Source organism: Dipodomys spectabilis, unplaced genomic scaffold, assembly GCF_019054845.1.
Source record: "Dipodomys spectabilis isolate Male_0828 unplaced genomic scaffold, ASM1905484v1 ptg000137l, whole genome shotgun sequence".
NCBI classification, from domain to species: Eukaryota; Metazoa; Chordata; class Mammalia; order Rodentia; family Heteromyidae; genus Dipodomys; species Dipodomys spectabilis.
This window is the reverse complement of record NW_024870814.1, coordinates 10,982,032-10,994,923: the sequence shown is the minus strand read 5'-3', so window position 1 is coordinate 10,994,923 and position 12,892 is coordinate 10,982,032. Positions and strand designations below refer to the sequence as shown.

The window sequence follows — 12,892 nt, the reverse complement described above, 5'->3', positions numbered from 1 at the left end:
ACACATTTCAATTGAATTGGGCCTCTAGTGTTTTAAGTAGACAGGGTCAACTCCCTGCAGATCCAGGTATCAGGAGAAAGGGGTCTTTCTACCCACTGCTGGAGCCAGCCTGGTATTTGTGGTTCTTTTCTCCAAACACAGAAGAAATTTAAGTCACTTTCTGCACCAGAGCGATGCCCTTGTCCTCCACTTTGTTCTTCTCACACTGCTGCACCCACCTGCTGATTTGCATAGTGCTCCCCAAGGAGGACTTTCAGGCACTAGTTTGACATAAAGACTCATCTTGACCTTGACTTCACTGATTAAATCTCCTGGATTGCCAGCTAAAATGAGGCTCTGTTCTTGGGCTCTGGGTCTCCTAATGCTATGGATTACTGGTAAGGGCAGAGGGAGAAGATAAAAAAAGGGGGTTGAAGGGGAGCCCTTAGGGCCACTGCTTTATTTTTGTATTCTGTTCATGGTTTAGATGCACAGAACTTGTCCTCTAGAATGGGGCAGGTGAAGTTAATTATATGAGAGTGATGAACATTCTGGATGGAACCCGGTCCTGAGCTTTGTTGACAACTATGACAACTGTGTAGTTGGTAGTATACATGAGATCTTGAAACTCATTTATGCTTTTTAATATTTGTATTTTTTTGAAATATTGAAAGGTAGGATAGAAGGAAAAACCATGAAACGATTAGGAATAAATATATAACCACAGAAAAATTATATTACCAATATAACCTTGTGCTTTTCATTTATTTTAATTTCAGGATCCAGAGGCGATATTATAATGACTCAGACTCCACTCTCCCTGGCTGTCACCCTGGGAGAGAAGGTCTCCCTCTCCTGCAGGTCAAGTCAGAGCCTCTTACATAGCGATGGAGATAGTGCTCTATTTTGGTACTTGCAGAAGCCTGGCCAGTCTCCAAAACTCCTAATCTACTGGGCTTCCAACTGAGCTTCTGGGGTCCCAGGCAGATTCAGTGGCAGTGGGTCAGACACAGATTTCACACTGCAAATCAGCAGGGTGGAGGCTGAGGATATTGGGGTTTATTACTGCATGCAAGCTATAGATACTCCTCCCACAGTGATATAGTCCTTAACAAAAACATCTCTGTAGGGCTTGGCCCAGCAGTCCTATTTCAAAGCTTGTCTGGGGAGCAGCATAGCACATTCTCTGAACTGAAGCAGTAGTCTGAGTTTGGAGGACTTGACAGAAGATGTCATACCAGAGACCTTGTCCAAGTGGGATCTTGGGTTACTTTAGCTTCAAGGGACTCCCAGAACCAGAATTTATAATGTTAATGCAGAAATCAATTTATCACTTATTCCCAAATGTGAAAGACAAAGACAAAAACATCTACCACCATCATGCCATTTCTATAGTTTGGAGAGAATTACAGAGTAAAATCTCTTGCAGAATAACTCAAGAAACATTAGTAGCTAGCAATTGAAGAATGAATCACAAAGCTTGGCTTAAAAGTGAGAAAGATTTTATTTAATAGGAGTTACTGAATATCACCAAATAAATAGAATATGTTTGTTAAATATAAAGCAAATTAATTATATGATTCTGATGTTAAAACCTTGTTGCTTAATCAACCTATGATTCTGAAATTCCCATTAGTATTACTTTTAATTGTGAAAATACCATACAAAGGAGTTAACAATTACATGAGCAAGGTAATGAGAACATTTCTTATCAAGCATTGTTGTCTCCTCCCTTTTTTCCCCTTCCCATCCCTGCCCTCCCATCTTCCCCTCAACCCCCAAAAATTATAGAGTTCATTTTTTGACATAACGATTGTATATCTCATTGTTGCAATGGGTCCACTTATATCCCTATTTAAACCATTTGTTTTTTTTCCCTTCTCCTCCCCAAATTTTACCAACATCAAAGACAGTGAAAACAGGGGTCTCATTGGCACAGGCCCATTTTTTTTAACAAAGCTACAAATTGAAGTGTGACTGCATAAGGCTATGTTACATGTCTGTTTCCTCTAGTCCTCCTCCAATGGAGGCTCTTTCTCACCTGCCTCTTACAGGTTAGAAGAATATGTTCTTCCCTTCCAAAAACCTACCATTACATGGCCAACAAGCCTGACAATGAGCAAAGGCTTCCACTGAGACTTGAGCATGTACTGGATTTTCTCTCAGACAATGCACAGACCACTGAGATCCCTGTGTGCAGATCAGGTTCTTACTCTAGGCACACAACAGATCTTTTTTAAAAATAACTTTTTTTATTGTGAAAATACTGTACAGAGGGGTTACAATCACATGAGCAATGTAATGAGCACATTTCTTATCAAGCATTGTTGCCTCCTCCTTTGTTTTTCCCCTACCATCCCTGCCCTCCCAGCTCCAGAACTACATTTCCCTCTCTCCTCCCCCACTCCACGCCTAAATTATAAAGTTCGTTTTTCAACATAGGTCATATACATCTCACGGGTTAACCTGTATCCCAATTTAAACAATTTATTTTTTGGGACCGGTCGTGGGGCCTGAACTCTGAGCCTGGGTGCTGTCCCTCAGCTCTTCAGCTCAAGCCTAGTACTCTACCACTTGAGCTACAGCGCCACTTCCAGCTTTTTTTCTTCTTGCTTATGTGGTGCTGAGGAATCGAACCCAGAGCCTCATGCATGCAAGGCAAGCACTCTACCATTGAGCTACCTTCCCAGCCCTAAACATTTTTTTTCCTTTTCGCTCCCTAAAATATACCAACATCAAATACAGTGAAAACAGATGTTATACCATGGGGAAGGGGCTTACAAAGCTACAAGAAAATTACATGGTACCTTATAAATACATTAGCAACCATTGCAAGGAAGAAAAAAACCACTTGTGTCCCTGTCGTGGGGTTTATTTCACTGACTTTTTCTGCTTGTCTCAGATATATACTAGTTATTGCAAATAAGGGAACCCAAGGGGCCTATGTTTCTTTGGGCCTGGCTTGCTTCACAGATATATTTTTTTCCAAGATTTTCCATTTCCTAACAAATGGGGCAATATCATTCTTTCTGGTGGAAGCATAGAATTCCATTTTGTATGTATACCACATTTTCTTGATCCATTCATCTACTGAAGGGCATCTGGGTTGGTTCTGTATTTTAGGTATGGTAAATAATGCTGTATTAAACACATGTGCTGGTAGCTTTAGTATGGTCTACACAAGAATCTTTATGTTTATGATTCCTACCTGAGGCTCAGGGCATAGCAGTCTTATTACACAAATTGTGAAGTGGTTGATCTCCACTCTCATATCCACTCTTCTTTCCTCCTGAAACATATCCATTCCTAAAATGTCTTAGTCTCAAACCCAGTTGTGGGGGGACGTTGTGTGCACCAGGAGTGGATGTGTATCAAAAGACAGGTCCACCTTCAAAGTTTTTCTCATTAAATGCAGGTATATAGAAAGGCATGAGTTTTACAGTTTCATCATAGCTTCCTTTGGCTTCAGAAGTCTGAGATTTCAGGCCCCAGATACATCATAACCAGGGTCGAAGTAGGTGAATCTCTCAAATCCAGATCCCCATGCAGTTCATTTAGTGAAGGTTGATGAAGAGAACTCTGACTTTGGCAGGGACTTTCCCTATGTGTGAGCATCTTGACTGTGAGGAACAGTGTTATTTTGTGAACCTGCAGCAGCTGCTTGGACTCACAATGATGAGAGGTTGATTCACTGTCATGTCAATGTCCTGCTAGTGGCTCCCCAGATGTGACATCCTGCACTAGGGTGGACAGTGTCCCCACATGCTGGTCCTGATGTGGGAGCCATCCTCACTGTGCTCTGCCTTCACTGTCTGTGGCAGTTTTTCCTTCCTTCCCAGGCTAAGGATGTCTTCTCCATTCCTTGTGGATTCATTGCCTTGCTCACCCTTTACTGTGTTTCCTTTCATCAAATCTGAACTTGCTGGGATCACAAGTTCTAGCCTAGTTACTAAAAAATTCTGTTTAGAAACTGGAAGAGATGATAGTGTAAGATCATGAAGGTCTATGAAGCAGAGGAGACTGAAGTAGATGTGAGTTCTTGGTTTAGGGGACATCTTATCTTTGAGGGGGGTCTTTTGGGGCTATTGATAGGGGACAGGAATGTTACCTGAGAGATTTGGAGACTGCTAGCTCAGAAATTCAGGAAGATCACAGAGCTACATATGTAGCCATGTCTTTTAAATCTTTCCCACCCTGCTGATTTTCATGTGCCCTGAGCACAGCCCACTGCCCTGAGGACTTCTTCAGAGGCTGCTCACACCCTATGCAGGAGAAGGTTCCAGTCAGCAAGCAGCTTGGACATGAAGGCCCCTGCTCAGCTCCTGGGGCTCCTGCTGCTCTGGCTCCCAGGTAAGGAAGGACAATGCTGGCATTTCTCATATTGTGTTAACAGAGCAGCTTGAGGCTTCATGGAAGTACTTGGATAATATAGTTTATTTGTCAGGTGCCCTTTGTGATGTCCAGTTGACCCAGTTGCCATCCCTGCCTGCTTCTCTAGGAGAGAGAGTGGCCGTCACTTGCAAAGCCAGATAGGTCATTGTAAATGTAAATAATTACTTGCATTTTTACCAGCAGAGAACAGAGAAAGCTCCAAATCTCCTGATGTATTTTGCACCTACTTTGTAATCTGGGATCCCATGGGGAAATGGAAGTGGATCTGGCATAGAGTTCACTCTCAGCATCAGCAGCCTGCAGCCTCAAGATTTTGCCACTTAGTACTGTCAGCAGGGTAATTATTTACCTACCCCTGTGACACCAGTCATAACAAAAACCACTCAGGGAAGCTGAAGTGAGAGGCTGGGCTGCCTTTCAGCAAGTTAACAAGTAATCTTTGTAAGGTTTAGGAAGTTATACTTAGAAGAAGAAGAATATCACAGGTAAAGAGATTATTTTTACTCCTCAATTAGCCTATTAAGAGCACTTCTATTTAAACCACATTTCTCTCTCACACACCCACACACCCACACCCACCTGTGTGTGCACACACACACAAACATGACACACGGTGTCAGTCCTTTTTGTATAACAGAGTAGCTGACCTAAATTCTGAATAAGAAGAGTTTGATTAACTCACAGTTTTCGACATAGAAAGTCCCTTATGTTGAATCTTCATTTGTCTGTACTCTGGTGAGGCTTGTCTTGCATGTGGTACATTATTTTGTGTTAATAAAGAGAGAACCAGTTGTAATTTGAGCTGGCCAAGAATATGCCTGTCTTCATTTGATAACAGGTGACTATGATGAGAACTGCCTCACTGCATGAGAGAATCTTTAACCATTTGGTGAGCAGTGGTATAACCTCCAATTCAATAATATAATTACTTGCACAAGTCACCCCTTCCACTGGCCAGGTTCATCCACTGGGGCATCAGTACAAACATCCTGCATGTGCTCTTCCTTCCTTCAGGTGAAGTAGAGACTGAAATCTCCGAGACAACTAAACAGAGACTAGTTAAATAACTGGAGACATTTGGAGATTTTATGTCAATTTAAGATAATCAAATTTATGTGTGTAGATATATATATATATATATATATCATTACAAGTAGTTACATAAATTGGTCTCACCTCAGTATGTCAATTTATAAGTAAACAATATTTTAATCCTTTCACCATTCCATTACTTTCCAGAGGAACCTTTAAGAAATCCTTTGATTAATTTGATGTACAAATACATTGTGGAAGAATGCCAATATATTTAGTGAATTTAAAAAACTGTTATCTTGAGTTCACACTTTCAAGTGCAATCATTTTTCCCATTAGGTTAAAAGATCATTAGGGTACTTACTACATGTAAGAGAAAATTTTGTTTTTCTTGTCAATTCTATGCCCTACATCTTAATATGAAGATCCTGGCAAATAGAGGTGCTAGCATCCCTAAGAGATAACCTGGTAACTATGGTATGCCTCTTCATCTAGCTCAACTCTGTGCTTTTATTGATCAACTATTTTGAGAATCAGTGCTGCTAATGCTTGACACTGTGTCTTTCTCTAGACTAGATGAGGGAGGAATGGAGGACCCAGGCACAATGTCCATTCCTTTCCTAGAGTCTCTCCTGGACATAAAGCTGCATATCATTGGCCCTCTGATGCTGTTTTAGGGTGGTGGGGTGATGTGCATCCTGTTTTTCCCTCAATTCCAGATATTATCAGTGGAGTCCTTCTTTCCATGCTGCAGGCATCATGGATTTTATTGGTTGTCACCAAATATAGAACAGATCTGCTGCTACTTTGCTCAGAAGAACAAGCCTTACCTCCCCTTGACTCTTCTCACACTGTTGCCACAACCTGGCTATTTGCATACTGCTTCCTAAGGAGGACCTTCCTTTCTAAGTCTGAGATAAAGGCTCAGCTCTGAACTTGCCTTGAACTGTCAAAACTCCTCATTTCACTCCTAAAAATGAAGTCCTTGTCTCAGCTCCTATGGCTGTTAAAGCTCTGGATCCCTGGTAACAGCAAAGAGGGATGAGAAATGAGAGTGGGGTGGCAGGGTGAGATCTGAGATTCCAGTTGTACCCTATCCATGTGTTAGATGTGCAGGTCTTCGTAATCATGATCGGGTAAGTGAGGATTAGGTCTGCAGAAGGAGTGAAAACATGTGTTTGGTGAGAATAATGTATTACGCCTAAAGACCCCTTCACTCTTAAAATTATCTTTATTTTTTCATTTTAATGAGCACGGAAGATAAAAATATGCCTTTTCATTCTCAATTAAATCACATAAGAGTATTTCTACTCAAACATCCCATTTTTCTTCCCCCCACATAATCCATATTGGTTCTTTAGTAAAACAAAGTTATTGTCATAAGCTCTAAATAAAGATTTTTGTTTAATTCACAATTTTAGATGCAAAATGTTTTTATATTTTAAGCCAAACTATGTAATATTCATAATAGGTAATACATCAAAATAAAAATAAAGAGCATGTCTCTCTATGTTTGCATATAACCTTGCACTTCGATCTTATTCTAATTTCAGGATCAAGTGGAGATGTTGTGATGACCCAGACTCCACTCCCCCTGCCTGTCACCCTAGGAGAGCCGACCTCCATCTCCTGCATGTCTAGTCAGAACTTTCTATATAGCAATGGGAACACATATTTGAAATGGTTACTGCAGAAGTGAGGGCAGTTTCCACAACTCCTGATCTATGAGGTTTCCAACTGAGAATCTGGGATCTCAGAAAGATTCAGTGTCAGTGGTCAGGCCCAGATTGCACATTGAAAAGTAGCAGTGTGGATGATGTTGGGGTGTATTACTGCTTTCAAGCTACACATGATCCTCCCCAGTGATACATCCATGAACTAGAACCTTTCCTCTGGCTGGGTGAGCAGCCCTCATGTGTTGTTGTACTGGGAAGCAGCAGAGAAGATTGTCTGAATGAGCTGAGGAGGAAGACGTTGTGATCAATGTGACTGGGTGGACATGAAGAGCAAATGATATCTGGATGACTTGCAGACTACAAAGAGCAGGAGAAAATCATGAAAGGATAAAAACCAGGAGACTTTAGGTAAACAATGAGGTATCTATTGAAAAAAATATTTGTCTTTTTAGTAGTACGGTAGACAATCAGTGATATAAGAATCAAGTATCTTCTATTATTTTAATCCCTTCATAAGGAAACTTATAAAACTTCCATCATGCACATGGTTTTGGCCCATACATACAGTCTATATTATGTTTTCTGTTCAGAAGCTGGAAACCCAGTTGTACTTCTTCCAGCATCTTCTCTGTTTGTCCCCACAACCCTTAATGAATATCAAGCCCTTAACAGAGTTCTCTCACTCCTTCTTGATTGAATCAAGTTTGGGTTGATACAGTACTGGACTCTGCACACTGGTCTCTGGTCTTGTGTGTTCTAGGGCTCTGGCTCTACTTAAGAGAATGGAGTGTGATGAAGTCCTGTAATAGTGTTCATAGCTCACAGAAGTCTGCGACTGAGCCCTTGTTCAATGGGCATAGAATCAAGATCCAGTTATGGTCAGCCTGTGTGATTTTTTCTTCAAAAATTATTATATAGGGGTATCTGTCATATTTAATTCTGTCTTGTATTTGTGTCTAGATTCTATTGACACTGTTATGGGGTCTCAAGCTTTATGTCTCTTTTAGTGTCTCTAAGACAAAATATCTCCATCACTTGATGGGCAGAAACAATCCTAGAAAATTCTGAATTTTTCTCACATGGTCAACCTGGATGCAATACATCCCCCAGCTGGGTTCAGAGCTGTGGGATAGACCATTGATTTTCAAGTACCAGCATGGTTGTAATAGTAATAAGGCTTGTGACCACGATCCAAAACTGGGCTGTCACACTCAGGGAAGCCCACCAAAAAAACTGTAAGAGAATTTCACACACCCTTCCCAGGGTACCACGCAGAGGCAGGGAGGCACAGGAGAAAGATTATTATAAGGTTTATTATAGGAGCCATATTTCCCTCAAGAGGAGCACATGGCCTCCATCACCATCCAGGTAGCAAGAGAGTCTGAGGGATAGGAAGTGAGGTAGATGGGAGTTCAGGTGGGTCTGGGCAGAGAGAGGGAGGGGCCAGCTGTATAAAGGGAACCCCAGGATGTGTGGGGGGCCCAGTTCTGAGGAACAAAGGTGAGCATAACGCTAACAGTAACTACACAGAAGTATATTAAAACTAAATTTTTAGTCCTTCAGGGACCATAGGTACTTTCCCAATGACAATGAGGGAGGTGCTGAGTGAATTTGGTTTCATTGTCATTTGAGATGCCTTTCTTTCCTGTGTAAAGAAAAGCTCTGCAGAACCTTCTGTGAGAAAACAAAGTGAGATTGCAATATTGTGTCAGAATGCAAATGTGGGTTGGGGGAGAAACAGCCACTGTGTCCACAAAGCAGACAAATCATCATGTGACCAACATGGGAATATAGTCAACACCAGCATTGCTGCAAGCCACGAGGCCAGGCCTCTGGTTCCTGTAGTCAGGGCTGTGAGCCTCCTGTGGCTAGAGTGACAGGAATAGCTGTCTTCTTTGTAGGTCATAGCCTGAAAGTTGAGCTACAGGCATGAGGGACCCTCCAGAGGCTCTATCAGCAGTGGCATTATTGAGACTGGTAGGAGTTTGTTGCTTGAGGATTCCCAATAGTTTGTAATTCAGTATTCCAGAATGTAACATTTTCTGATTCCCAATAGTTTGTAATACAGTATTCCTGAATGTAAAATTTTGTGCTTCTTAGACTTAATATTTGAAACCAAAACAATAACTAGTCCACCAGATAATATCAACAAAGTTTCTTTGTTGTTGCTAATTATCATATTTTGACACTAGATTTGTTAGAGGAGGCCAGTATGAACACACTTCCAGGCCTTCACACTGAAGTCAGACAAAACAGGGGAGACACTAATTCCTCCACCTGCACCATCACATGGTAAAAATGGAGGAAAAAGGAAAATTTTCCTTCTGTGAATCAGTTTTTGTTCTTCAGCGAAATTCGTTTTCTACTTATTCATGTTGTTCAGTGTTCCGTTGAAAACTAGCAGAGGCCTGGACTCTCTGGGTGTAGCTTAGTCCTCTCTATTTACTTCACACTCTTGGATTTGAGTTTATTCACCCTTTGATGGGTTAACAATAGAGTGGTGTTATGGGAAGTGTTAAGAGCATGGAATGGGGCTCAGTTGGAGGCAATACATCACTTGTGGGCATATCCTTGGGGCTAATCTTGCCCTTATACTTCCTATGGTTTTTTTGTTTTTTCCTTTGGATTCTAATGTGCCTTGAGTTGAGTAGCCTCTGCTAGATGGTCCCACCACCTGATCTTGTGTCTCACCACAGGCCAAGGAATCCAAGGACTGTGAACTGAAATCTCTGAAAATATGAGCCAAATCATCACTTCCTTCCCTTATGTTGTTCCTGTCATGTACTTGGTTTTATACATGTTATGGGGAAAAGAGTCCACCACTCATGGAAAGACAGCCTCATGTTAAAATGTGACTTTATTGGGGAAGTTGATAGCTGACCGACTAGGGACACAGCACAGATTCGGGGGCTGAAACTGCCACCTTGAATGTCCCATGAGCTAGGGTTTTTAAAGGCAAAATTCATATGGTCAAGCCTGGCCACATGCAGGTGGCCAATGGGATTGTAGCGCACACACAAGGATTGCATATTTATGTCAGTGGCCAATGGGGTTACAGTCTGCCTCATAGTATCTGTTTGAACTAACCTATCATTCTGGTTTGAATTGGCACACAAATTTGAGGGTCCCCACACAAAGCAGGCAGATATTCTCACTCGTGGAGGCAGACATAAGGCTGCTCCTTCTTGGAAGGGCAAAGGTGGCTGGGCTGTTTTACTATTGATAACCAAACAGGGCTGCAGATCCTGTCTGGGCTATTGAGATCCTATCTGGGCTATTGATAATCAAACAGGGCTACACATCACATAACCTGATCACAAAAATCCTAAGGCCTTTCCAAACAGTTTCCACATTTCCTGGAGTCTCAACAAATAGCATATTTCCTGACCCTTGGGGCTTGTGAGAAACCAGTATTTTGATTCTCAGGGGTGTTAGGGGGGAACTCTAGGTATATTAAAAATGGAGTTAGTTTTGGCTCACCCCAACAACACACACAAAATTTATGAACATATCCATACCTAGTGCATAGCAAACTGTACTTCAAGCAGGTAACAAGGATCCATACAAGATTTTAGAAACTAGGCTTTAGGAGAAGTCTATTTTTGCTAAGGAGATCTTCACTGGGCAAAATTATTTAGACACACACAAATATTTATCAATTATATGATCTCAGGCCTCAAAATAATAATGATTTTTAGAAATCTGTGGATATATCAAGATTAAATATTATTCAAAATATTGCCTACAATCCCCAAAAGTGGGAGAAGAAGTGGATTCAAGTTGAAGTTATACTGGCCAATTGTTATCAAGAAGCTAGCTCAAAAGGAATCTAGGCATTGAGATAATCTCCTATAGTCATGGTTACCAAGGCAGTACAGATAGGTGGAACATGGGGAAGTTTTTATCTCCTAAACAAATCTAACGTGAAAAAGTTTAGGACTAGTGTTCATTTTGGAGGACTTGCTTAATCAGCTTAAAACTCTGTTGAATGTTCAGAATACAAACCCTTGTGTTTCTTTGCTGGATATTTTGTGACCGGAATTTCTCTATGTACCTTAAACTCTAGATGTTGGTCATGATCTCTATAATTCTCTGCCTCTTTAGTCACCGAGGAAGATCAAACAAAATCCATGTTGGAGGCAAGCAGAGTGACCCAGTAAACAGCACAACAGTTAAAGGAGCTCTAGCAGGATTATCACCAATTAAAAGCATGAATAGCTGATATACATAACTGTTAGCAATTGTGTACCAGTGGTTCATTGCATACTATTTTTGTTAAAAACCAATTGTATAACTATGGATATTTAAACATCAATGGGGAAAAGTGAAAATAAAAACATTTGCTAAATATATGAATATGTAATTCACTTATGGAAACATGTAAGGAACAGCAATCACTTTATCCATATTATTGTAATATATGATGTAATATACAATAATATATAGCAATGTATAGGTAGAGACATAAAAATGATATTTTAATAGGCAGTACAGATTTAAAAAATATGATTAATTTACAGTTAACAAATAGGCATACTTATACATATATTAGTATGTGTTTACATGGGTCATCTATAAAACATGTGCCTAGATTTATGTATTTATTGTGTGCATATATACACAGATGTGTGTATATATACATGTAAATTTCCATATGTAGCTGCATAAACACGCAGCTACAATACACACACAGAGAAATTATCAAGGATCCAATGATACATAGTTTATCCTTTGTAGAAACTGTCTAAAAGAAAGACATGAAAGAACACAGCATGTAGACTTTGAGGAAACCATGTATATATGGCTCAATAATCTTCTTTCTATACTCACTATTTTCTTTGAAAGGTTTAAATACACAGAAAAAAAATCCTGATGATCTTTTATGATGGTTTTCTTGGTTGGATTGCTTGGAGATGAAAAAATATACTTCTGGACCTGGCTGTGAGAGATTCTCTGGAGAGCACTGACTAAGAGGGAAGACCCAGCCTATTATACACAGTCCCTTCCAAAAGGCTGAGATCTTATCAAATAAGAGGGGAAGAAAGATGTAGCCACCAAGTAAACATTTCCTCTGTTACTTGGGTGCCATGTGGTGAGCTTCACCAAACTCTGCTCACATGGTAGACTAGACTTTCTTATCTAAGAGGTGCAATCAAGTACTCTGCCCTTTATATTGCTTTTACTGAGGTCTTAGTCACAACAAGGGAAAGCTAAGTAACACATCTTCATAACACAGGCCCTAGCTTACTTTCTAACCAATGATAGAAGATGAATTAGGCACCAGAAGCATTTGGGGTCCCCAGCACTGAATTGAGAGAAATGGATATTATTTGTTGTGGTAATAAAATGTTGAGGTAGATTTTTTTTAAGTCTGAGTTTCAATGTGGGAATGTATGTATTAGTGAAGCAAAGTCATTAAACATGAATCAATCCATGAGCTCATGGATTGGATTTATCCTCAGGAGTGTGAAATGTGGATGTAATCAGTACAAGAGAGCTGCAGACCAGGAGGTGGTTTCTGAGCACTCATGTCTGGGTGCTATTATCTCAGAGCAGGAGGAAAGGGACAGCTCTTCTCTGCAAGAGATCACTGAATATAGAGACCCCATAGCCAGGGTTCATCCTACTGGCTCCATCTTCCACTCCACTCTTGGAAAGGTTTCCAGAACTTCTGCCTTAAGACTTCTCAATAGTTTGTGAGCAAATCCATATCCTGAGATGAATCATCTTGTGCTGAGCACACTTGACAACTGTGACTAAGAACAGTGACAAATCCATAGGGAGAGAAACAGGCTCCTTTCCTTCCAATTAGA

At 40.6% G+C, this 12,892-nt stretch overlaps 2 pseudogenes; both read left to right on the top strand.

The window, feature by feature from the left end:
• LOC122116688 overlaps positions 1-12,892 on the top strand; it is a 247,471-nt pseudogene that overhangs the window by 87,211 nt on the left and 147,368 nt on the right.
• LOC122116689 lies at positions 318-1,128 on the top strand (annotated as a pseudogene).